Source organism: Calliphora vicina, chromosome 2 (assembly GCF_958450345.1).
Source record: "Calliphora vicina chromosome 2, idCalVici1.1, whole genome shotgun sequence".
NCBI classification, from domain to species: domain Eukaryota; kingdom Metazoa; phylum Arthropoda; class Insecta; order Diptera; family Calliphoridae; genus Calliphora; species Calliphora vicina.
The window spans coordinates 28,122,866-28,150,248 of NC_088781.1; positions in this window are offsets into that span (position 1 = coordinate 28,122,866).

Consider the following 27,383-nt stretch of genomic DNA (forward strand, 5'->3'; position numbering starts at 1 on the left):
TTTGGAAAAAACGTAAAGAATATGGCCATTTTTTCATGTTCCAACTTTGGATGCGTGTAACTTTTTATAGGGATGAGATAACTGTTAGCATATTATTTTTATTGTTTTCGAAATTGTATAGCAAATATAGATAATATTTTAAAAGAAATATTTTTAACCTTCGTAGGTCCGCCATATCTAAAAAACCATATAAAGATCGATCAGAATTAAAAAAAATTTAAATAAATAAACCTAAATATCTCTTGAACTAAAAGAGCTAACTTACATATATTTACATATATTTTTTAGATCTCCTTATGGACTATTTACAATTTAAATTTCAGCTCATTCGGATCATACTAGGATTTTTGGAGATATTTTTAAAAAATATGAGACCCAATATGGCGTGTAATTTTGCTAATTAAGCGTAAATGACTCTATTTACAACTTTTGTGTCTTTGGTGACCCTCAATGAAATTTTACGGCAAACAGTTTCGCAGAATATTTTAATCCTTAAGTGTCCTTTTTGAAAGGACTTTTTTCACTTTTCTCATAAAAGGGGTCAATTTGACCCCTAAAGATAGGAGATAGGGGGTTAAGATCTTCCACAAAAATAATCCCCATAAAATTCCACAATATTACTCTGAAAATAAGAATTCTCTCAGATATTAACTTACAACATTTTTTTCAGTTAGTATAAAGCAACCTTCGATCAAAAAATTAAAACTTTGACCAACTTTAAAAAAAAATTCAGACCAGCTGAACTATAAGTTTATTCTACACATATGATCTACTCAACATGCCCTTTTACAATTATCAGGTCGCTGTTCTGTTCCAATCAAAAAGTCTCAATTTGTTGGACAGTGTTATGGACCAATCGTCACAAAATTTGGTTGTACGATATTTATGAAAGCTTAACTATTTTCAGATATGGCAATGTATGGAGGCTATGAGAAATAAAGGACCGATTCTAACCAAATTCAACAGACCTCGACCCTGGAAAAGCCCCAATAGAAAAGATTTTTTCAAATTTTGTCGAATTATCTTTGAAATTACATGGACTGACGGACATCGCTTAATCGACTCAGAAAGTGATCCTCCCCACTATGGTGGTGTAGGGTATAATTAGGAATTGTTTCCTAAGACATTATTAATATCACCAACCTACTATTTCTCTAAGTGCACTCTAATAAGAAAATAAACTTTATCTTTATGTACCTTAGGTATGAGTATATATTTTATTTTAATTACAAATTTACCAACAACAATAATACTTAGAAAACATAAAACTAAATCGGAAAACTATTAACAACACTTATGATAACTGTATGTTTAAAAAGTTAAATGTTTAGCCAACAGCAATATCAACAGCAAGTAACGGCAACAAAAACACAAGTAACAACATCAACAGCATCATCATGAGCATCTATACAGCAGGTACCAAGTACCAACATACAACAAAAACTGTGATGAAGCCTTAATCAATGTATAGTAAAAGTTTGAGCCTAATCGTTGGCAATTATTTGAGTGAAACGTGGCGTTAACTTTTACGTGAGTTAGCAAGTTTTCCTCAACTTCTACCTTATTCAGCAGTACGTTTATACATATTTCTGTCGTTAGTTGTTGTTTTTTTTTATTTTTTATTTGAACAGGTACAAAATGAAACTGAATGTTGCAAGAACTTTTCAATGCTAACTCAGCTTAAATTGTTGAAATTATACAATAAAAGTTATGACTATGACTACATACAACTGCAACTAAATATGTAGTACATACAACTGGAATAGAATGGAGTACTACTCGTGTGCAGAGACTAGATGATAATACGAGTTTGTTGTGCAGTTTTTATGAATGGAATGAATGAACCTTTAAATTTTACATAACAACTTCAATATTATTTTCTCTATTTTGTAGGATATTTACTCACATACAAAAATAAAATATTAAATAACTAAGTTGCTGTGTTGCATTGTAACATTGTGTAGGAAATGTGGTAATGTTGAATAACTTTTTACTCGTTTTATTTTTGCAAATTATTATTTACAAGTTTTAGTTTTCTTTTTTCTGCCATATTTTTCCATGCATAAATGCCTAAAAAAATCTGAATAATCAAGCAGAAAGTGATGATAGATACAAGTTTCTATTGCATGGATACGTTTACAAAAAAACAAAAATTCTAAGGTGACTGTGTAAAAATTATTTTGTTTTAAAAAATTGTGTTTTTTTTTGTATGACATGCAAAATGTTAGGAGAATATTAAACATTGAATTTCGTAAATGACATCCTTCTACTTTTGTGTTCATTATACCGCAAATGTCAGCACCTTAAAATGTAGCTGAATTTCGTATTTTGGGAAAATGTAAGAGTTGGAATAATAATAACTGAAGTTCATATGGATACTAATGTAATTCCAATGCATCAAATGTAAGGCAGAATTGAGGATAAGGCATTGAAAGAATGGGCGCCTAAATTGGAAACAAATAAAACAGTACCCATAGTAGGATAAGCCTAGGAATACAAAACTATCTATTAGGTAGGTACTCAAAATGCTTTCCATATTGCACAATTTTCCAAAGCGAAATCTTTGTAACAAATAATAAGATATTTTCTACTAAAAACAAGAAACGTTATGATTTTATACTCTAGAACAGTGGTCTGTAATCATAGCCCCTAGAGGCCGAACCAGATAGTTATATACCTAAATAACACGAATGTCAACAAAACTCACAAAAATTAATAAAAAAAAAACAAGTAAGAGAGCTATATTCGGCTGTGCCGAATCTTATATACCCTTCACCAAATTATACTTTAAAATAAAAATTTTAAATATTTTTAGGTAAACAAAATTGAAATTTTTTTCGAGTTTTTTTTTCGAAATTGTTTTTTAAATTTTATAATTTTTTTTAATTTTAAAAAAATTTTTTTTTTTAATATTTAGTGAAAAAAAATGTTGGTAAAAAAAAAATTCGGGTTAAAAAATATTTTTTCCGATTTCGACCCATTGTAGGTCCAACTTACTATGGTCTTATATACGTCGTTGCACAAGTCTTTGAAATATCTATCATTATTAATGATTTAGTAATCCAGATATGGGTCAAAAAAAGGTCAAAAATCGAGGTTGTCCTGGTTTTTTCCTTTTATCTCAGCCATTTGTGGCTTTTCTCGATTTTAAATAGCAACCGCGCAGGAAAAATTTTGGAGATATTGATGTATCATTCGTGTATGTAAGTTATTTGGGGGCTTCAGAAAGTTGATTTCAACACACAGACGGACAGACGGACGTGGCTATATCGACTCCGCTATCTATAACGATTCAGAATATATATACTTTGTGGGGTCGCAAATGAAAAATGTAGAAATTACAAACGGAATGACAAAAAACTGGAGTTGGGTGGGTAAAAATTTTGAAAATTTAATTTTAAATGCGAATATCTCCTAAGCTAAAAGAGATAATGGATAGTACTCGACAAGGAGATTCTTTGTATATAATTTTTTGGAAATCGAAAACCCAAGCGAAGAAATAGGATAGTTTTAATAATGTAACATACCCGAGGTGTCCTACTTTGGTGACCCCTGGCCGCCCATCTGGTGGGCCCATGAGGTCGAAACTCAAAACATAAACTCGACAAACTTGCGCACGTCAAATTTTATTGAAATCGGACTAAGCGTCTAGAAGTTACAGATTTATTTCCCTCTATTTTTTTTCTATACCACTGTGCAACACCAATATGTTAAGTTAAACTTGAGTACTGTAAAACTTTTAACATGTACGTAAATTCATTCTATCAGCATTAAAACCATTCACATCATTCGTTAAGTATTCGTTGCCTTTGGGAGTGTCAGTTTACTTTTATAAAAGACAAGCAATACATGCATCATTTTTCGTTGCACTCCATTTTAAGAATGATGTCATGCATTGCTTTACAGAATTAATGTATACTGTCAACAAAAGGCTAATTTTTGTGAATGCATTCAAAAGCACAAAATAGAGCATTCAATCCATTCTCTGATACCCTTCACCAAATTATACTTCAAAATAAAAATTTTAAATATTTTTAGGTAATCCATTTTTTGGAAAAATCTTTTTTTTTGGAATTGTTAAATTTTTTAAATTGTAATTTTTTTTTTTAAATTAAAAACAAAATTTTTTGTTTTTTAACTTCTTTTTTGGTGAAAAAAAAAATTGTCTATATTAATGACTTAGTAATCCAGATATAGGAAAAAAATCTAGGTTGCCCTGGTATTTTCCTCATATCACAGCCATTTGTGGACCGATTTTGCTGATTTTAAATAGGAAACTTCTCGAAAGCATGTCTGACAGAATTATTGAAGCTTCGGATTCCGAAGATATCTGGGGTCTTCAGACAATTGATTTCAACAGACAGACATACGGACATGGCTTAATCGACTCCGCTATCTATAAGGATCCAGAATATATATACTTTATAAGGTCAGCAAATTATATTGTGGAAATTACAAACGGAATGTCAAACTTATATATACCCTTCTCACGAAGATGAAGGGTATAAAAACGAGTAAGAGAGATATATTCGGCTGTGCCGAATCTTAATACAGTGCAATATGTATAAGAATTTTAAATATTCAAAAAAAAAAAAATTTAATTTTCATTTAAACATTTTTTTTTAAAATTTATTAGTAAAACATATTTTATGGCAAATTTTTTTTTTTTAAATTTATTTTTATTTTTTGGAAATTTTAAAATTTTTTTAATTTATTATTAAAAAACATTATGACAAAAAAAATATTTTGGTTAAAAAATATTTTTTCCGATTGTGGTGCCGACTTATTATCTCGTTATATTCGTCGTTGAAAAGGTATTTGAAATATCTATATTGTCTATATTAATTACTTAGTAATCCAGATATAGATCAAAAATCGTGGTTGTCCTGGTTTTTTCCTTATATGTCAGTCATTTATGGGCCGATTTTCTCGATTTTAAATAGCAACCGAAGCGGTTATTTGGGGGCAACTAAAAGTTGATTTTAATATACAGACGGACATGGCTATACTGACTTCGCTATCTATAACGATCTAACTTATATATACTTTGTGGGGTCGGAAATGAAAAATGTTGAAATTACAAACGAAATGAGGTATAATAAATTGCTGATCAGTTAACAACAGAGAAAGTATTAGACTACATGGTATTATAATCCTTGTACCATATTTTCGTAAAGCCGACCAATCGTACAAGGTAACTGGTGTTTCAAACGGAATAAATGAGTCAAAACGTATTTCATTTAACATATCAATATCTTATTTTCGTGAGTACTTTTCTGAAGTGAGCCTTATATGGGAGTTATAACCAATTTTGTACTGATTGTCATTAAATTAGGTCGTGCGATTTACTTTTATATGCAACATATATCTGTTGAATTTTATTTGTAAAAACAAAATTTTTATTAGTTTTATGCTCGTTAAAGTGATTTTTGGAAGAGGACCATTAATGGGAGCCATGGTCATTAATAGAACGATCGCCTTGAATTAAGGTCGAGTTATTTTCTTCTACATGAAACTTATTTGTGTTAAATTTTATTTGCATGTTAAAATGTGTATGATTTTTGAAAGTGGGCCTTGTATAGATGCTATTGTAAATTACGAATCGATCCGCACAAAATGTTTAAGTGTGTCTCTGTAAGAATGCATTTTTTATTTTAAAATAAATAGACGTATAACTGCCTCATCTTTAAAAAAAAGTAAAACTCAAACACGCCGCCTGACCAAAATCCGCACCTGACTGTTGCTCGTTGTGGGTACATTTGTTTATCATGGATTGCATGAGGATTTGCTTAGCCCTAAATTCGACAATTTTGTATATTCACGAAGCCATTCAGATGAAAATGCGCTTCATAGGAGAGGATAACTTTTTTTGCTGAGTAGTATTTCGTGAAATTTGAAGTTGTTGAGAACGATGTCGAATTGATGTTTTCGGGTTTTTGGCGACACTTTCTTTGAGAGCAGTTATGTTTTCACGTTGACGCATATTGTCCACAACCCACCCACTTTCTTCAAATTGTTAAAACACTCTTCAAATCCTTGACATATTATGCTTTTTGTGGACTGAAAATTCCTTGAAATTTGTGAGTGGTCTCAACATAACCTTCCAAATTTTTGTAATAAGTTTCGCAAAGCGCTCCATTTTCAATAATCGGAATAAACATGCATATGTGACAAATGCCAAATTTCACAGATGCACCAAAAAAAATTACTGAGAAAAAAATTGTATGGAAATCAAACATTTATGGCCGATATATTATTTCAGTGGAATACGGTCATTGGCCAAATTTTATTCGAAATATCTTAAAAATGTCGACATATACGCACATATTTATATGGACAGCCAGCCAGACGGGCGGACGGACAAACGTTAAATTGTATTGAGTCAATTTACCGTTTGTCCGTCCGTCTGGCTGTCTGGCTGTCCATATAAATATATTCGTAGCCTATTGGTAGAAAATTTATCGCTAGCAATACCATGACAAAGGAAATTTATCGCTGACATTTTTTTTCTAACGAGAATTTATCGCCAACATAAACTATCTACAATTTTGCACACGATACTGCAAAATGGTATAGGAATATTTCAAATCCGCTCTTCCTTCTGTACTTTTGTCATATATGTATGTCCTTTTCTATAGAGCTGACTATCAAATGAGTGTCCCTCTGTTGACAAAGTAAGCTATACAAACATATCACGAGTATAAACGTTAACACGTTAAACCCAGATATGATACCCAAGAATTATCGCATCGATAGAACTGTTGTTGAGCAAACAATCGATGTGCAAGAAAACAATTACACTATGGTAACTCCTCGAACTAATCCCAATTCATCTCCCTATGTAATATGTATTCTGGAGAGATGCGGAGATAACAGATTTAAATCAATCGTTTTACACAGAAAACGCAAAACAATCCTTTGCAAAATTATCGAAACATATTATAATGGACTTATTACTTACTAGTTTCAAAATTATGACAGTACACATGGACATCTTTCTAACTGGAGGATAGCAGGAATTAATCTAAAATAGCGGAGAGTAATTAATTATAAGGCTACAGGCTTCACAAAGTAAACTCTACAAGCTTAAACATGATTGAAAATAGCTTCCAATTGACAAATATTGGTCCAAGGCCCATTAAACTAAACTCTTCATCCTGCACACTTGAATAAATCTACTAATAAAATTAAAACATTTTTTTTTTTTTTTGGGTTCACATAGAAATTTTAACTCATCCTTCCATTTCATTCATTCCAATATGATTTACAATTGTAATAATTTTGTTTCTTCTAGTAGTCATTCTCGATGCCTTTGGTCTTTTGTTAAGCACTGAACCGCTTTAAACAACGATGCACTTGTATACTGCCATGGCACTACTTTGGATGCATGTAATGAAACAAAACTATTAAAGTGTGGCCATACTGACACTTTTCAACAAAAGTTTTTCCTCTATATTTTATACACTTGCAAAGTTTAGTTTTGCTCAAGCTAAAGCTATTATAATGTAGAAGTGTTTTAGATTATTCAAGTGGTAAGTCAGCTACGAGAATATCAAATGATCATAGTGATTTTTAGACAAGTTGAATAATAATTATCACAAGATATTAAATATCTTAAATCACAAATTAGTATAAGAAATATTGTATTTGAAATATTATTTTAAAACATTAAAAACTGAATCCTAAATAAAGGTTATAAGAATTCGAATAATTCTGACAATAAGATCTCATTGTCAATTTTATCAGATTTACTATTAAAGGCAAAACCAAATTTTCTATATTAATTTGTAGTGTGCATAAAGTTCTTAATAACTAATTACAATACTTTCACCTGTTTTCTTTCAAAGTTGTTACGAGAGTTGTTAGCAAAAAGGTCAAATTGAAAAGGAAATCTTTTGAATAAGATCGGATGTCTTTTTCTAATGTATTATCATCATAGTTATTTGAAACATGCTCAAACAAAAGTTGTTTAAAAACCTTTCATAAATTTGAAACTTAATAGGACTTTTTACATTTAATTTATTCTTGAAATATTAAATGAATACTCATACTTTAAGTCAATGTACAACAGAAAGAGACTCTAAGTAATTTAATATAGGGAGGAAACAAAAATTACACAGTGCAAAAAATACGCGGTCTTGTAGTGAAACTCTATACTCAGTTTGGCGATTTTGGTGACCAATTTTTTTAAGAGCCTCCAAAGATTCGGAAAATCATTGGGCCCTCAGAAAAAGGTGTCATCAGTTTTTGGCCAACAGCTAATTCAGACTTGTTGATACCGCTTAACTTTATATGGCACTCATATAGCTAAGAGTCTGCCAAACCAATTTTGTTAACACTTTTAACCAAAAAATAGGTTTTTCGTGCACTTTTTTGAAAAAATAAATGAAATTTTTGTTTCAATTTTTTAAAATAACATCCAGGTTTTTCACTAACAATATTTAACAAAGTTGTAGCTACGGTAAAACTGAACAAATCTTGTGAAAATATCAGTGCTTTCTGAACATTGTTTTTTATCAAAAAATCTTTGTTTTAGCGTCAAAAGATAGTAAAACACGAAAATGTTTAAGGTACAAAGGTGAGCTATTTAGATTACCTAGATATGTTCAGATTGCAATGATATGTTCGCAAGAGTTATTCAGCTTTACCGTAGTTAGTAAAAAATTTGGGGTCCTTGGAAGTTATTCTAAAAAAGTGAAAAAAAGTGCACGAAAAAGCTATTTTTTGAGAAAAGGTGTTAATAAAATTTGTTTGGCGGACTCTTAGCTATACGATTGCCATATAAAGTTAAGCGTTATCACCAAGTCTGACTTAGCTGTTGGCCAAACACTGATGACACCATTTTTGAGGGCTCACTGAATCTTTGGGGGACAATAAAAAAAATTGTAAACAAAATGGACAAACTGAGTACAGGGCTTTACTACCCTTTAGTACTAGGGTCGAACCTATTCTGTCATGATCGTGTTTTTTTCCAAAAGTCTTCATTTGTTGTATAAGGTTATCGAAACAATTATAAGAATGTGCGAAAATTAAAACGATCCTCGTATATAAAGCTTTTGGGCTTTAACACTATATTTTACATAAAAAGTAGTCTTCTAGCAAATGGCCAGTCAAAGATTGTGCAAAAGTACATGTGTGTCGGCTACAGTATATGTATGGTAGAATATTCTCAGGTAACTTCCGTTTTAAGAAAATCGGAAACTTATCAAACAACTTATACTCATGCACACAAGTTCAACTACATATTTAAGCTGAGTATTTTAGATATTTGTATGTAAGTGTATGTGAGTTATGACTTAAAATAGAATAAATTGCACTTTGTTTTTTTTTTTGTTTTGTTGCATTTGAACCTTTTCTTTACCTACAACTTCTAAATAATTGTAATGTTCTTTTCTACTTCTTGTACTTGTAGTTCAACATCGTCTTTGTCTTTCTCACTTGTTCGCATACTGGTTACTACTTGTTAAAAGCATTCATTATACGGAAGTAGATAAGAGTATCCTTCTTTGAAACATTCTAACATCGTAGCAAAAAGGAAGAGGAACTATGTTTATATGTGTGTGAATTGTATATTTATCTAACTTTCTGGTCATACATTCATTCACATTTTAAGTTTTGCTTTATGTAGTAATTTTAGTATTTAAACTGCTTCCAGGTGTAGTTATAGTAACCTTTATAGTTTTGGGGTAAAATGGTTTATTTTATAGTTGGTGAAGTGAGTATGCAAAAGTACACACTTCAGCTGACCGTAATGATTATTTATTGCCGGAAAAGTCATGTTTTTTTTCTTCATTAATAACAAAACTTAAAATATATTTGTTTTATTGCTCTTATAGATTTTATTTGCATTAATTTTGTAGTTAAATATTTATACCCAGACGTTCAAAATTTAAATTTTCATAAGACATTAAATATTTCAGAGATTAGTTAATTTCTGAATCTTAATGAGAAGAAAATATGTAAGATTATAAAACATACATGGCACAATTACAATGTGCAACAAATTCAGTGTTGCCAATTTAGCCCTTTTTGGGCTAAATTTAGCCTTTTTCAATCTTGTTTAGCCACAAAAAAATTGATTTAGCCATTTTTTTAGCCTTTTTTATTTACATTTAGCCATATATATTTACTCTAATGAAAATTATATATTTACTCCAATGATCTGAAATTTTTGCTGTTGAAAATTAGTAAAATCAGTTCAAAAAAATTGGCAGGGATATTATGACAAAAATTAACTAAAAATGTTGAACCAGTAAACAATTTAAGCACATACAAAAGGTTGGACCTTCCATACATTAAAAACATGCCATAACTAATATAGAGCAAATGTACGTTATTTAAATAAAAATTGTTAATAAATATTTTAATGATTTACGCGCGGGTCCGGGCGTTTATAAAATCATTTATAGGGTTAAAGAGAATACTTTTAACTTTATCTGGGCGATGTATTGACGTAAATATAGTACTTTAACAAATATTTTATAACACATGACATGTAGTATACCGTTTTCAAAGACTACAATCCAACCAATTTAGAAAGAAAAATTCAGTTTATTATCGATAATAATTTAGGTATGATCATTTTTATCTGATCAAATATAGAAAATTAACTTTTTCCAAATTTAAATTAAATATTTATGTTTACCTTAGTTTTGATATGTTTACTAACTAATGGCAAAATTTATGTTTTTGCCAATGAAAATCAATTCTGTCCAGCTACGTGTATAATTTTTAGAATATTTTTTTTCTGCAAAATATTCTCCATCGAAGTTATCACAAGGGATTACTTTATACATACTTAATTTGTCTTTCATATTAAAAAATTTGCATAGGAGCCAGGTGATAAATACGAGGCTTTAAAAACATCGGCATATGATATACGTGTGGCCCCATATTAAGTTATTTAAAGTTAAGGATCAACATACAGGAATAAATATTCTTATTTTCTTGCATTTGAACGTGTGTTATATTCATACATTTTTGTTTGTCTATTCGGCATAGCCAAATGTAACATTCTAAGTTGTTTTTTGAGTCAAATGTATGTATTTTTTTTAATTAAAAATTTTAGCCCTTTTTTAGCCCTTTTTTTCTAAGTATTTAGCCCTTTTTGGTCACCATGAATTGGCAACACTGAACAAATTACACAGAGTCAAATAGATAGGCTATATTCCAAATTATTTTGTATAACCCCCAAAATACACAAAAGACGCATTTGTCAACAGACTATTTCGATTTTCTCTGTAAATAAATATTTAAATGAACACTTTTACGTATGAGTAATAATTCCATATGAATATAAAACATAGGGTACGTATGAGAAATATTAATTTTTTAAATAAAGTATACGTACATTATATTCAAACAAAGCAAGAATTAATTTCATATAGACGTTTTATCGATAACATCAATTGTCTTTACAAAATTTATCTATACCATGAATTTTCTATTAATGTGTCCTTTTTAAAGGACTTCAAAATTTCAAAGTAGTACATCTTTAAAAAAATGTTTTAAAATACTTCTGCACATCCTACTATGCCAAGTTTGGTGTCAAGTGATCAAAAAGAGTTGGGAAAAAATTCGTATTATTTTTATTTTATCTTGTCAGGATGTTTATCCTTTAATATGCTTTTAGATTATCAATAAATCTCTTTTAAAAAAATACTGCGTTGAAGACCCAACTATTTCATACAAGATGCCAAAATTTCATCCTTTATATATGTGGGATTTCACGTCAAGTGAAACAACTTTTAAAATCGATGTCTGCCGATCGGGATGAAATTTGCACCAAGGTTATACCTATTGAATAGTAATGCAGACACAATTTTTCAACAAGATCGGTCAAGAACTCTTAGAGTTATTTTTCTCATCCATGTAACTTATTACCTATTGTTCTTAGCAAAATGTGTCCCAAATAGTTTAGGTAGCCATTTCTTCAATCTTTCAAAAAAAAATATTTAAAAAAAAAAAAAAAAATTTTTAATATTTTTTTTCCAAAATCAAAACCTTTTTTCTTAAAATAAAGCTTGGATATTTTCCCTGAGGACCTACTTGATCGCTTAGTGGGATGCGAGATCGATATCTATCAAAAAAAATGTTTCGTAACTCCAAGCATGAAATTTTTGACTTTTTTGCAAAATCAAAAACTTAACTTTTGGTTTTCAAAATGGCCCCTCTTTTTATTTTTTTTCTCAACAGAAAGCTAAGATATTATTCTTGAAGACCTATTTAGTCGCTTAGTGGGATGCGAGTGGGATATCTATCAAAATAAAAATTTTGTAACTCAAAATAAATATTTTGTAACTCAAAATATGCTCAAAAGACAGCTTGGGTCTATTCCTTTAAGACCTATTTGGTTTTTAGTGGGATGTGAGAGGGATATATAGCAAAATAAATATTTTGTAACTCAAGATATTCAATTTTTGATTTTTTTTTTTTTTGGCGAAATCGAGTTTTTTCCAAAATATTCCTTCTTTTTAAAATTTTTTTTACTCAAATAAAAGCTTAGGTCCATTCCTTTAAGATCTTTTTAGTATCTTAGTGGGATGCGAGTGGTCTATTTATCAAAATAAATATTTTGTAACTCAAGACATACAATTTTTGTGTTAAAACATTTATTTTGATACTATCCCATATATAGTTAATATAATCAATCCGGTTTGTGTAGATCGACTTTTTTCTTCTTTTGTCGAACGGTGTAATTAGAGTGTCCAAAAAACCGGCAAATTCAAAAAACCGGTTGCCAGTTTAACCTAAAACAGTGTTTTATAAAAAAAACCGGTTTCGGGTTTATCATTCTAAAAAGGCCGATTTTGTTTTTGTCATTCTAAATACCGGTTAACCGGTTTTATATTCAATTTTTATTTAATATGAAAAATGACAATATAAATTTATAGACAATTTTGGTAAGGCAAAAAGTGTTACATGTATAATTGAATTTAAGATTTTAACACACAATATTACCAGAAAAATGAAATAAATAACAGCAATAATTAAACTTTTTGACTTTAATTCCATTTTTAATTTCATTCCTTTCATATTAACCATTTGATTTCTAATTTACATACATAATTCAAATTTAGTGGTTATTGTTTTGCGATCGTATTTCAGTTATGTGGACACTAATAAGATATACATATGTTAATTGTGTACTAAATTCCAAAATTTGATATTTTTACTTTATTTCTGTTACGAAATATTGTCATTTTTAAAAATGTTATCAAAATATTTTTAAGTAATATGTTCAAATAAGCTTTACAATAGTATTTCGTTATAACCTATTAACCCTCTTAAAAAAACCGATATGTTAAAAAACCGAAAAGTTAAAGGAAACCGAAACCGGTCGGTTTTACAAAGATGAAAAAACTGGTTGATCGATTTTCGGTTTTGGATGCTCTAGGTGTAATAGAAGTAGGTAAATATATTTTCTTTTACAATCAAGTTGGTATTTATGCGTATAACCCCCATTAACACGAAGTCTGGTTAAGCCTTAACTAATAGTTATACTAAGGGTTAAAATTATTTTTATATGAAAACTGTCAGTATAGCTATTAGTTAAAACATAACCATACTTCGAGTTACTGGGTGTAAGTAACATTTCAATTCTAAATAAATCATACATATAGTGAATTCAAACAAACGATCAGTGAATTGAAAATTTCATCCTATCTCTAAAACAATACTTTCCAAACTGTATACACAAATCAAAATCTTCCACAAATGAAAAAACTTAGTTGGAATTGGTTATATTCTCATACATGAATGGAGAACCCTTTATTTTTATATGATCTTCAATGACAAAATAATGTAAAAATTATGCATGATTCACCTAGACCGAACCGATTCATTGTCAGTAATTCAATCACATCTCCACATGTCTGATTTAACTACCCTATTGCCGCGGCATCTAAAAGAATATCCCAGCACTTTTTCATATTTAAAAAGATTTTCTTATCTCACACTCAAACGGTTGCATGATACAAATAGAAACCATATTGGTAATCTAGGCTAATATGATCAATCAAAAATCATGTAGTTCTCCTTCGGAATACTTTCTAAGGAAGTTTTGATAAACAAGACAGTAGTACGACGGTGTATCAATCAGTCCGTGACTTTTTGAATGAAACACAGGTTTTTGATAAAAAAAAGCAATTTATCGAGGTCGAGATCATCAAAATATGTATTTTTTGGTGAGATGATTTCATCGTTGGAGTAAAATCTGTGTCCACCGTGGTGTGGAATGAGGTAGCGATTCGTAGCCCAACTCATTGATTTTTTACATTGTAACTGTACATGTGGGAAAGCATTCTCATACCCAAGGTATCATTCAAAATTGAAACCATTGAACCACGTGAGATGCCTATTGCTTACACAATCTCTCGCACTTTCAATCTCCAGTCGGCACAATTGAATTTTATCAATTGTTTCAGCTGGTCGTCCAAAACATTGGTCATCTTCAGTAAACTACTTTTTTACCATTGAAATTGATGATACAGAGTTCCCATCAAGCTTAACCTTTTTTTCGGCAAAAAATAATTCACTTTTTACTATTTATCCACAAGTCAAGTGTTATCAATGACTGTCAAACATAAACTAAATGACGCAGCTTATTCAAATTGTGCCAGGAGTCAACTGAGAGCTGCCGGTTGGTAGTAGCAGTGTAGTCTTTTTAGTTAAGAGGCAGACAATTCAAAAGGAGGATCGTAGTTTCGAGTCCTTTCCAGACATTAATATCATTATAATCTGGAAAATTTTCTACTTCGTTAACAGTATTGTTAGATTATAATGTTATTAATGCTGGAAAGGACTCGAAACTACCATCCTCCTTTTGTAGAGTTCACGGCCATTTTCTGGACTGAAATTGATTATGCCAGAATATGATAATTTAAGAATAAGTGATTCCCCAGTACAAATTAATCCACTGTTGGGGGGAGGGGGTTTTGGTTATTGTTACTTTGTTTGAAATACATTCGTTAAATGTTCTCTTAAGGGACTTTGTCCCTCTTCCGGTGAATTAATATTTCTAAATTACTTCTATAGTAAGAATTTTGTATACTTTTCAAAACTTTGGAAGTAATATATATTTCTCACTTGCAGCCTTGCAATAGACCTGTTTTGATTCCTCTCTCATCTGCTTTTGCTCTTATCGAGGAGAAGTCTTCCAATATCTAGGTTAGAAAGATAGAAATCTAACAATATAATTAAAAGAAATATTTTAAATGATTTCTAAATATTATATCGTTTAAGCTACATTTCCAAACTGCCTTCTAAAAACCGCCAAATACATATTGTTCAAAATGAACAAAACTATTACATCTTGCTTATAAAGTCATAATTTTTTCTCCATTTAATAGTAGATTTTGCTAAAAAGTTTTGTTTGTTTTACTCTTATGTGAATGTATGAATGTGTATCTTTATGAAATATTTTCAAGATAGAGTACTTGGATTAGAGCCTTAAAATACATCATGCAGGCTTTTGAAATATTAGCAAAACTCTGCTCATAACTATAGTACAATTTGTGAATTAAAATCCTTTAAAATGTAAGCATTGCTATTTTTACAATCACATCTTTTGCATCCATTCCCAGTTACACCAAATAGAAATTTGCATAAAAACCGAAATTATTTATGAATGTGGGAAATTTGCTTTCTCTCTTTTATATATTTGGGCTGAAACAAAATCTATTTGTGTCATACCACAAATCTCGGCTCAGTACACAGACATTCGTAATGGCAGCTTTTAGTGGGCATTCATTCATATGTATTCGCATATAGTGTGTGGCCTCAACTTCAGTGCAGAAAAAGAAAGCAAGTCTTTAGTTGACAGTGCATTTGGAAATTTATTGAAATCAACGAAGGAAAACAAACATTTATTCACTGCAATTCAAAAACATTATTTTGTGTAGAGTCTCTGTGTGTGTATTTTTAGGCTCAAAAATCATTTTTTATTTTGTGTAGAAATAAATTGTGTTTTTCTTTCTTTCTATCTTACATACATATTTTGTTAGTTGAATTTAATGGAGTTGTTGCTGTGCCATACATTCTTTGTTGAACAAATAGTGAATTGTTGTTTTTGCTGTTGTAAGCCCTTTATCAATCAAATGTTGAGACGGACTTGCTCTATCAAGAGCAGTAAACTATTGTATTTACTCATAGAGTTCGACAAAACTTTAGAATTTATTAAAGCAGGGTGGATACAAATATTTGCGATAAATTATCGGACCGTACCACTTCTAAATTTATTAAAACTTGGTAAAGAGTTCCTTAGTGGTCTTGCAAAATTTTAAGTTGTTCAAAAATTTTAAATTCGTTTTGATATGGGTTTTATAGAGGTTCACGAACTGCTCAAATTTTGAAGCGGATCCCAGCAAAATTTACCAACCACTTCATTCTAAATACTTTTTACAAGGTAGCACAACATGTGGGTTAGTGCTGACATGATGGCATATTACGATTTCAAATCTAGCCGCATCTTTTGGGCATTCTTCGGCCAATGCTAGCTTCAAATGAATCAGTTGCATTCGGTACAGGTTCCATGTGATAGTATGTACAGCATTTAGCAGCTCATAACAGACTCTTTTGGTCCCAACAAACACATAGCATTATATTAGTTCCATGCATATTTGAACTTGGTGTCGATTCGACTGGTTGACCGGGATTCATATATGATCTCTTTCGCTTCGAATTATAGTAATTGATCCATTTTTCATCACAAGTTATCATCTTCTTGGATGAATTATTTAGAGGGGCGGTTTATTTTTAAAAACTCGAAAAGCATGATGAACATTTTTCGCACTCTGTCATGGAGCGGACCTGATGTGCTTGGTTTTGTTAGCAAGCAATTTAACCATTTAACCATGCCGCAATGCCATTGAGTATCCCCAATGATTTTGCAAACTCTTGTAGAGTTTGAAAAGAATCTTAGTAACAAATTTATTCCATTCTGATTTGTCCGATGCAAATGCTTTTATCTCGTTCCAGATCTTGTCTGGATTCACCGCTTCATTTTAGATTTGGCGGCGCCAGGAGTGTGATGGTCTTCCTCTTCTACGGCTTCCTTTCGGGTTCCATTCGATAGCTTGTCTTGTGACATCGTCAACGGGCTTTTGTAGATTTTGGCCTAGCCAGCCATTTTCTTATTCGGATCTCTATATTTACGAAGTTTTAAGCATTTCATGATTCAAATTTATGCAGGAATTAAATAAGTTTAGCTTGGTTCTTTTCGAAATATGTGGTGGTCCCCATATAGGGTTTAAGATAAACCGCGAATGTTTACTTCATGTTGACTTCCGAGAAAGATCGTTGACACGACTTCAAGATTCTCCTGGTCTATTGCAAATGCTATGTTAGAAGCATTAATTCTCATTGCATTAGTTTTGGCAGCATTTATTTTTAGACCAGCCTTAGCTGCTATAGTTTGCACTGCATTGATCTCAGCATTCATATCGCTGAAGTTGTGTTTTACACTGGTTCATATTCCTATAAACGCACTTAATTTGTTTCTGTATTTTTGTTATATCTTTGCTGTTCCCATCCAAATGCAAAATTTAACTTTTTTAATGAGAGACAATTTAACGGTACTTTTTGAAAGTAAACAAGTTTTTTTTTTATTCTTGTTGTTTGCCTTAATTATGCGATCAAATATTCTTGGTGCTATTTTAAGTGGAAGATTCGTATAAACGCAGACGTGAAATCTGTTTTTAAAAAAGTTACCAAAAATAAAATATTATCAATTTTAGTTTTTTTTCAATCAAAGGTACGTTTCTAATAGTAACATCTTAATTTACTGCAACTTTTTCTATTTGAATCAATAAATTTCATCACTTTTAAAGATGCCCAAGGGAACTTTTTTGTCCGATCAAGAAAAGATTCAAATTAAATTTTTTCACGATCTTCCAATAGAGAAATTGTAGTCCGGACTTAAACCCAATGGACAACTTGTGGGGATACATTGCCCGTAAAGTTTATGCAAATAATGCCCAGAATGAAAGCATAATGACTGTGACAGAGTTGAATCTAAGAATTAAACAAGTCTGGTAGGAAATTGATTCAGATCTGCTTAAAAAATTTTTGGAATCAATGCCAGACCGTATTTTTGAAACAATCCATAACAATGGATCATCCACACATTATTAATAATGCTACAGTGGCCCATAAATTAAAGTGCGTTTATAAGAAAGTAACCTTAAAAATAAATAAAGTACAAATGAATTTTTTTTGTAAACAATATTTTAAGTGAAGTCTTAACTAATTTAATAAACAAATTTGTAGCCCCCTAAATATATTATTGTTTAATTTTTACAATTTTTAAAAATAGGAGTATGCACCAGTGTAGTAGACACACGTTGTCTGCATTGACGATACCTTTTAGCATTCTTTTGAATACCCAAGTTATACCCTTCTGTTCACACGAAGCTCTTCTCATTAAGTTGTCCAGGACGATATTAAAAAGTAGGGGCCACAGAATACAGCCTGGTCTCACTCCAGGCTGTATTCTGTGGCCCCTTTTAATTCTTAGCGACTCACTAATACAGCCATCATAAAGAATTTGACAGGTATTTAACAATATCAATTATTTTTTAAGAACTTTGAAATTCTAGAGAACTTTAAATTTTATATAACCATGGAAAACAAGTTTCGCCATAGTAAATAAATTTTTGAAATTACAGTAGAATTTTTAAGAAATAATTATGGTTTACTGAAATATAAAAATGTGTAAAATAAACTGAACAAATTTTGTTTACAAAGAGAAATGTGTAAGTAATTTCTTTCTGTTGTTTAAAAAAAAATAATACTGAATTTATTTCCACCTGCCAGAAACTTCAATATCTATTTGAATACTTTTGCTTTTATTAAAAGTGTTAAGGTGTCGCTGAAACTGGATTGTACGTTCTTTCCCTTAACATTTGTTACTCTCTTTCATATCCGTATCTATTTAAATTTATGATTGCTCCATTTCCTGTTCTTTTTTATTACCATTGAATATGAATGTTTTTCTTTTTCATTTCTACAAGTGCCTCCATATAACACTTACCCTGGCATTTCATTCTTTTCTCTCATTTTACTTTTTTTTTTTTTTTGTTAGACACCAGCTTACTGAAATAACATTCGTTGTTGGTTGTGCTTGTGTTTTATGAGCCAGTGACCTGCTTGCGCCTCCATATATTCTTTACATCTTTACATTTCGACGTGTTTTTCACCCGGCTGCCTGCCTCACAGCCTGGCATGTCATTTTTGTTTGATCCAAACAGTAATGGAATGTGGTTTGGCTTTAAAATTCTGCATGGGATTTAATTTTGACAGTTCAATGATATATTGTTAAATGCACCCTGTGGATTGAAAATGAACAGAGAGCATACAAAAAAACACAAGCCATGTAAAACTCAAACAAAAAAATCCACCAACACAGTGTTTAATAAAAAAAAAACAAAAACAGAGGAAAAAAATACAAGAATCCATTGTTCTGAGATGGTTGATGTGTTTTGAAGAAGGAATTGTAAAATGAAAAGTACAAAATGATGTTTAATACAGAAACTGATTGTAGAAAAAAACTCGTTGTAGTGCTTGTTTGTAAATGAAGGGTATTTGAAATTCATAAATCCGTCACGCAATAATTTACTGGTTTTATAAAAAAATTACTGCAAAAAAAATGGGAATGAATATAAATGAATGCAAAAAAGGATATATGTATGTATATATTAAATATGGATTAAAACAAGAGCAAGATAAATGGTTTTTAAGTATTAAGAGAGATTTTGTTTTGAATCAAACTTATTTCATAGTGTTTGAGCGATAACGAAAGTGTGAAATTAAAATAAGTAAGAGAGCGAATTGTATGGACTTTTCATCAAATTGCCATTACAAAATTTTATTTTGCCACCATTTATGTCGTAAAGTGTTGCGAAAACAAAAAGAAAAACATTTTAACAGCAATAGTTAAGGTTTGTTTTACATGAATTATTATTTTACCAACCTTGTTGAATATTTGTTTAAAACATTTTCACTTCTTGGGCTTTGTTAGTCGTCAATATTTATTATCGACATCATTGAACATGCTTATTCGGAAATGAGGCTGGTCAAACAATGACTGGTGCCCGATATCGTCCCATAAGAACAGAATTCTTTCAGCCTAAATTATATTGCAATGATGTGGTTTCAACAGGACTTTTCCACTCTCGGTGCATTATCCGTGCGCACTCGCTCATTTCCATAATCAGAATTGGTCCCCTAGAGCCACATTTAAGCGATATTGTCATGGTAACTTTCGACAAAATAGAAAAAATGCCAGCAAGGTTGAGATGCCATTTTCTCTTTGTACCTTTTATACACAAACCACCAAAAAGATATATTAATTTTGGCATTGCGTTTGTAACATATCGAAATATTGGTGGTAGAACCAAAAGTATATATGGATATATCAGAAGCTAAAAGGCCTAACAAAATAAAAACAAGTAAGAGTGCTATATTCGGCTGTGCCGAATCTTATATACCCTTCACCAAATTATACTTCAAAATTTTAAATATTTTTAGGTAAACAAAATTTAATTTTTTTTCCAGTTTTTTTTTTCATTTTTTGTAAAAAAAAAATTTTTTTTGGTGAAAAAAAAATTCGGGTTAAAATTTTTTTCTTCCGATTTTGACCCATTGTAGGTCCATCTTACTATGGCCTTATATACGTCGTTGCAAATGTCTTTGAAATATCTATCATTAGATATCCATATTGTCTATATTAATGTCTTAGTAATCCAGATATAGGTAAAAAATAAGTCAAAAATCGAGGTTGTCTTGGTTTTTTCCTCATATCTCAGCCATTTGTGGACCGATTTTGCTAATTTTAAATAGCAAAATTCTCGAAAGCATGTCTGACAGAATTATTGAAGATTTGGATCCCAAAAATTTGATTTCAACAGACAGACGGACAGACAGTGCTATATTCAGACAGACAGACTTTATAGGGTCGGAAATGAAAAATGTAGAACAGACAGACAGACTTTATAGGGTCGGAAATGAAAAATGTAGAAATTACAAACGGAATGACAAACTTATATATACTCTTCTCACGAAGGTGAAGGGTATAATTAGAGTAAATTAGTGAAAATTGATTTCCAAAATTTATGAAAATGATAAAACCGAAAAAATGTTTGTAGTCACTCTTCATGAATTAAATTAAATAATAGAAGAACAAAATAATGTTTAAAGTGTTCAGAACTAGTTCAGAAAATTGGGATAGTAATTCAGAAACAATTTTTCAACAAGATTGGTCGAGAACCATATGAGTTACAGCGCGTAAAAATTTTCCATTTTGGCCAAGCACGTGTTTTTTCTCATACATGTAACTTATTGCCTAATGTTCTTAGAAAAATGTGTCCCAAATAGTTTAGATAGCTATTTCTTCAATCCTTCGAAACAAATAAAAAAAAATTAAAATTTTTTTTCGAAATCAAAAACTTTTTTGCCTTTTTTTCAAAAGAAACCTGTTTTGTAACTCAAAACATAAAATATTTGACTTTTTTTCGGAAAATCAAAAATTTTTTTTTTCAAAATGGACCCTTTTTTTAATTTTTTTTGTTCAAAAGAAAGCTTAGGTCTTTTCCTTGAAGACTTTTTAGTCGCTCGGTGGGATGCGAGTGGGTTATATATTAAAATAAATATTGTGTAACTCAAGACATTAAATTTTTGATTTTTTTTCAAAATGGACCCTTTTTTAATTTTTTTTTTCTCAAAAGAGGTTATTGGTCGCCTAGTGGGATGCGAGAGGGTTAAAATCAAAATCCCGATCGATTGACATCAATTTCAAAAGTTGGTTCACTCGACATGAAATACCCCATATATAAAATCAATACCTGTACTAAATATTCATTCGGTGTAGGGTATTATAAGAACGCACATGGTCTACTATACTCTCTTATTTATTCTCATATATATTTTTAATTTAATAAAAAAAATTACAACAATAAATTTATTTCTAATACATGCATATAAATACAGTTTTTCCCGGCACATACATACAACATACATCTCTTTAACCACATTCAAAAATCAAACTAGAAACTATGCTAGAAGCAAAGCAACTTTTTGTTGTTGTCATATTTGCAGCTGCACAAAAACAGCTTTGTCAAAATTTGCGAAGGTGTCATGTAGAAGTCAGTTTATGGCTTGTGGTTGTGGTCATCATTGCTGTCCTCTCCTCTTAGTTTTTTTTTTGTTTCTTTTCAACTCCACTCAAATATGTCGACTGCGTCAGCAAATTTTCACACTGGTCATTGTAATTAAGCCACAAAATGTTTAACAAAACTATACGAAATTGTACAGCAACAATATACAAACATATAAACATACAAACTTACATTTATGTAGGAAATAACAAAACGTTGTAGGAAGTAATTCCTAAAAAAAGGCAAAACCAAATAGAAGGGCTTTTAATTGTGGGCACTTAACAGCATGTTCAAGTGTGGTTTCTATTACAAATTATGATTTTTTTCTCGTCTTTCAAACACAATGACAATGTAGGAAATGGTGAATCACACCGCAAGGTATCATTAATGTGGCAGTAGGAGAAATTATTATTAAATCAAATATGATGAAGATAAATTATGAAGAATTGTTACGAATGATCGGTTTCTAAATTTGAGTGGAAAAAATTCATTTATTTTATTGTAAAGTGAAAAGTAATTGAATTTATTTGTTGTTTTATTTTTAGTGAAGGGGATTTTTACACATTAGTAATTGTATAACATTTGGTTTAAACACCATCAATTACATTTGTTACAGAGCAATTTTATTTTGGGTTTTTTTGTTTGTATTTCATAAAGGAAAATTTTATATGGGAAAAATCAAAAATTTTGGGAAATTTTAACAGACATAATTTTTTTCTTTTTCCTAAAATATACTTTATATTTCACATTAAATTCTGAATTGGAAAGTATTGGCTGTATGACAAGTTTTTAGCATTTATTTTTTACCATTTGTACAATATAAATAGCTCTGACCTTTTCCTTTTCATCATCCTGGCAGCATATGGATTCTGAGTCAATGGAACTACTCATCTTTTGAGGTCAAGAAAATATCAAGTCAATATCGTATACTCTGTTTCAAAGTAAAGCGTACCCCAAAGAGAGCGTTTTGCAATGACCGAAACAAATAGTAGCCGGACGGGCACGGTCTTGACTATGAAGCGAATTAGGCAAAACTGCCCAGCCACTTCATTCTAAATACTTATTAACAAGCTTTGCAACATGTGGCCGAGCGCTGTCATGATGGAATATTACGGTTTCATGTCTTGCTACATATTCTGTGCATTTTTTCGGGCAATGATGCCTTCAAACGAATCAGTTGCGATCGGTACAGATTTCCTGTGATCTGGTCAGATTTAAGCATAATAGATAGGAAACTTTTGCTCCCACCAAATACAAACAAACCGTTCACATACGATCTCGTACACTTTGAGTTATCGTAATGAATCAATTTTTCATAGTAATTAATGATTCGGTGCTAAAATGATTTTCTTTTATAGCGTTCAAGCATCATTTTAGAAATGTAAAATCGGCCTTTCGGCTTCAATTCGTATCGTACCCAATTTCCCTGCTTTTGGATGATTCCTGCTGCTCGGAACAGGTTTGAAATTGCTACTTGAGTAGCTCCCAATGATTAAGTTTTACAACAGTCGTACTCCATGCTCCTAAATCTTGGTCTTCAAATTTTTTATCGATTTTTGTTTTCCGTGTCACAATATTAGGGGTGCCCTGATAGACTAGTCGATAGTGTGCTGGATTATTAATCTGAGGGTTGCGGGTTCGATTCCCGCTAGATACTCTGGGTGTAGCTGCAGACAAGCAAAACGCTTCGCAGATTGTGTTTGTTAAAAAAAAAAAAAAAAATAGCAACTTCCGAACCGTACATTTATTCTCACTAACAAGTTTGGAAACCAAGAATTGGAGATATTACCCCATGATGATTGTTTTCAAAGTCATCAAGATCTGACAAGCAGCAATTTTAAACGTTTGCGAGCAGCATTCATCCGAAAGTAGGGAAATTGAGTACCACATGAATTGAAGTCACGAGACCTTGAAAGACGATTTCACAAGCCCGAAATACTGCTTCAACACTACACTGGTGGATATTCCTATAAACGCACACTACTTTTCTTGAAAAAGATTGTAAAGATTATACATGAACATATTTAGGGGGCTACAAATTTGTTTATTAAATTAGTCAAGATATCACTTAAAATATTGTTTACAAAAAAAAATCATTTGTACTTTATTTAATTTTTTTTACTTAAATTTCGAGATTAACAGCCATTTTTAAGGGTATTTTCCTATAAACGCACTTGAATTTATGGGCCACTGTAGCATTATAAATAATGTGTGGATGATCCTTTGTTATGGATTGTTTCAAAAATACGGTCTGGCATTGATTCCACTAATTTTTTAAGCAGATTGGAATCAATTTCCTCCCAGTTTCAGCTCTGTCACAGTCATTATGTCTTCATTCTGGGCATTATTTGCATAAACTTTATGGGTCATGTATCCCCACAAGTTCTCCATTGGGTTTAAGTCCGGACTGCCAGCCGGCCAGTCCAACAGAGGAATGCTATATTCATTAAACCAAGATTGTTGGAATATGCAATCTTCATCAATTTTTTCGTCCATAAATGAGAGAAGAGCATCTTCCAACAGTTCGTTATAAATCGCACTATTCATTTTTGTCGGAACAAAACATATTTTCGACTTGCCAACTGCAGAAAACGCTGCCCAAATCATAACACTGCAACCACCGAAATTACGTTTTGACATCCGAACATCGTTTGATCTCAAATCGTTCCAATAGCATGAGTATGAGTCAGGACCGTCTAAATTAAATTTTTTTTCGTCAGAGAAAATTACTTTTTTCTACTCATCTGTCCATTTCATATATTTTCTTGCGAATTTTAGACGATTTTCTTTATGGTGCTTTTTTAGCATTGGTTTACATTTTGGCTTTTTCCATTTTATGTTTTCATCGTTTCGTAAAATGTGTGCAACGTGTTTGGAACTCACTGGACGATTCAATTTATTCTTTATTTGTGTGGAATTCAATTTGTTGCGGGTTGCTTCTTGTTTTATTAGTTTTGTATTTCCCTTTGTAGGTTTGCGAACTCTATAATTTTGACCTTTCTTCAAGAAATTTCGCACCACACTTTCCGAACGATCGATTTTACGTCGAATTTCTCTATTGGAACATACTCGGTCGTGAAAAAATTTAATTTGAATCTTTTCTTGATAGCACAAAAAAGTTCCCTTGGACATCTTTAAAAGTAATGAAATTTATTGATTCAAATAGAAAATGTTGCAGTAAATTGAGATGTTACTTTAGAAACGTACCTTCGGTTGAAAAAAAACTAAAATTGATAATATTTTATTTTTGGTAATTTTTTTTAAAAACAAATTTCACGTCTGCGTTTATACGAATCTTCCACTTTAAATAGCACCAAGTACATTTGATCGCATAATTAAGGCAAACAACAAGAATAAGAAAAAAAACTTGTTTACTTTCAGTTATCTCTCATTAAAAAAAGTTAAATTTTTGGATGAGAACAACAAAGATATAACAAAAATACAGACAAAAATTGAGTGCGTTTATAGGAATATGCACAAGTGTATAAAACAAAATCTGCACCGTTTCATTACTTTCGATGAAAAATGGTTCTATAATGATAATCCGAAACATAAGAGATCGAATGAGAAGCCCCCCCCCCCCCCCTGCCGAATCTGGCAATGGCTAATATCCACGGCGCTAAGGAAATGCTCCGTATTTGGTGGGACAAAAAGGGTACTTTCTGCCGAAATTTGGCCAGACCATCACAGGGAACGCAATTGAATGCAACTGATTTATTTAATGTGAGCATTATCCGAAAAATTCTCTGAATATCTGGCCAGACATGAAACTGTAATATTCCATCATGACAACGCTATGCCACATGTTGCAATACCTATTAGAAGCTTTGTTACGATCTATGCAGAACGCTTTCTCTGATATACGCTTCACTTCAGAACAGAGTATCCGAAATTAGCTTGGTTCGTTCTTAGCCTTAAAAGATCAGGAGCTCTTTTGGCGCGAAATCCATATGTTGCCAGAAAAATGGGAAAACTTCATAGCTAACAATGGGCTGTCCTTGTATGTTATAAATTTATGTTATACATTTTTAAAAAATCCTGTAATTTTAAGCTATAAACTCAATAAAATTTCCAACTTTCTGATTTTCCAAAATTTATTATTTTCCTCATATATATTGATATGATGGCGTTGAAAGTTTACTACTTCGCTAAATTGAGAGTTTTTTTTTATTTTTGATACTTAAACTTTTTGTTCGTTTTTTAGCTTAACAAATATTTTCAAAATGCAATTAAAAATATAAAACTAATTTGCAGTTGTTGTAGTCTACTACATTTTCTTTTCTATTTTTTGGTTTGGAACCATAAATTAGATACATGCATATAACAAATATATATATACAGATATACTTATTAGTATATTTACTATCTCCTTATATACACACACAGTTATAAGTACATACCCCAACCAATAAACTAATTTTGTATTTAGTTAAAATTCTGTAAATATCCAAAAAAAAAAACAAGAAACATCGAGGAGAAAGTTTTATTTTTGTTTCCAAACCATAACTTTTCAGTTTAGTTTCATTTTTTTGCAAGCATTTGAAAATATTTTAAATAATGATTCCTCGATGTACATTTCTGTTTATTCATTTTTGTATTTAGGGATGATGCCTTTAAGCTTAATGCTTTTTGCTGCTTCATGGTGTAGTGAAGTTTGTTTTGCTGGTTTTATACAATACAGCATATGAGTAGGAGTAGGAGTTTCTACTAACAGATACTTACTTATTTAATTCTATGGAGTTTTATAGTGTTAGAATGTTCTACTCATCTTAATTTTACTAATGTAAATTTATGTAGAATTTCTTGTTTTTTAATGTAATTTTCATAATTAAATGTGCACAAAGTTTTACTTAGGATGTGTTAATTTTGGTTTATGACAATATTTTTTTTTGTTAAGGATGTTGGTATTATAGTTTGGGTGGGATTTTAATGTAGGGTGTAAGGAAATTATGGAGAAAATTTATAAAATGTTTTGATTTTATATACTACAAATTTCACAATTTTATCAATATATCGAGCTTATATGAGCAAAATCAAAAATTTTGAAATCGTTGAAATTGAATTCAGATATTTTTTTTGTATTTCGAAATGATCAACATATTTATGACTGCTCAAAAAGTGTTCCGGGGACACATTTGCATGGGAACACCAAATGAACCTTTTCAACAGAGTGTATTTGTGGAAAATATCAGCCAAATATTGTCCAATACAGAATACTCAATTCATGATATA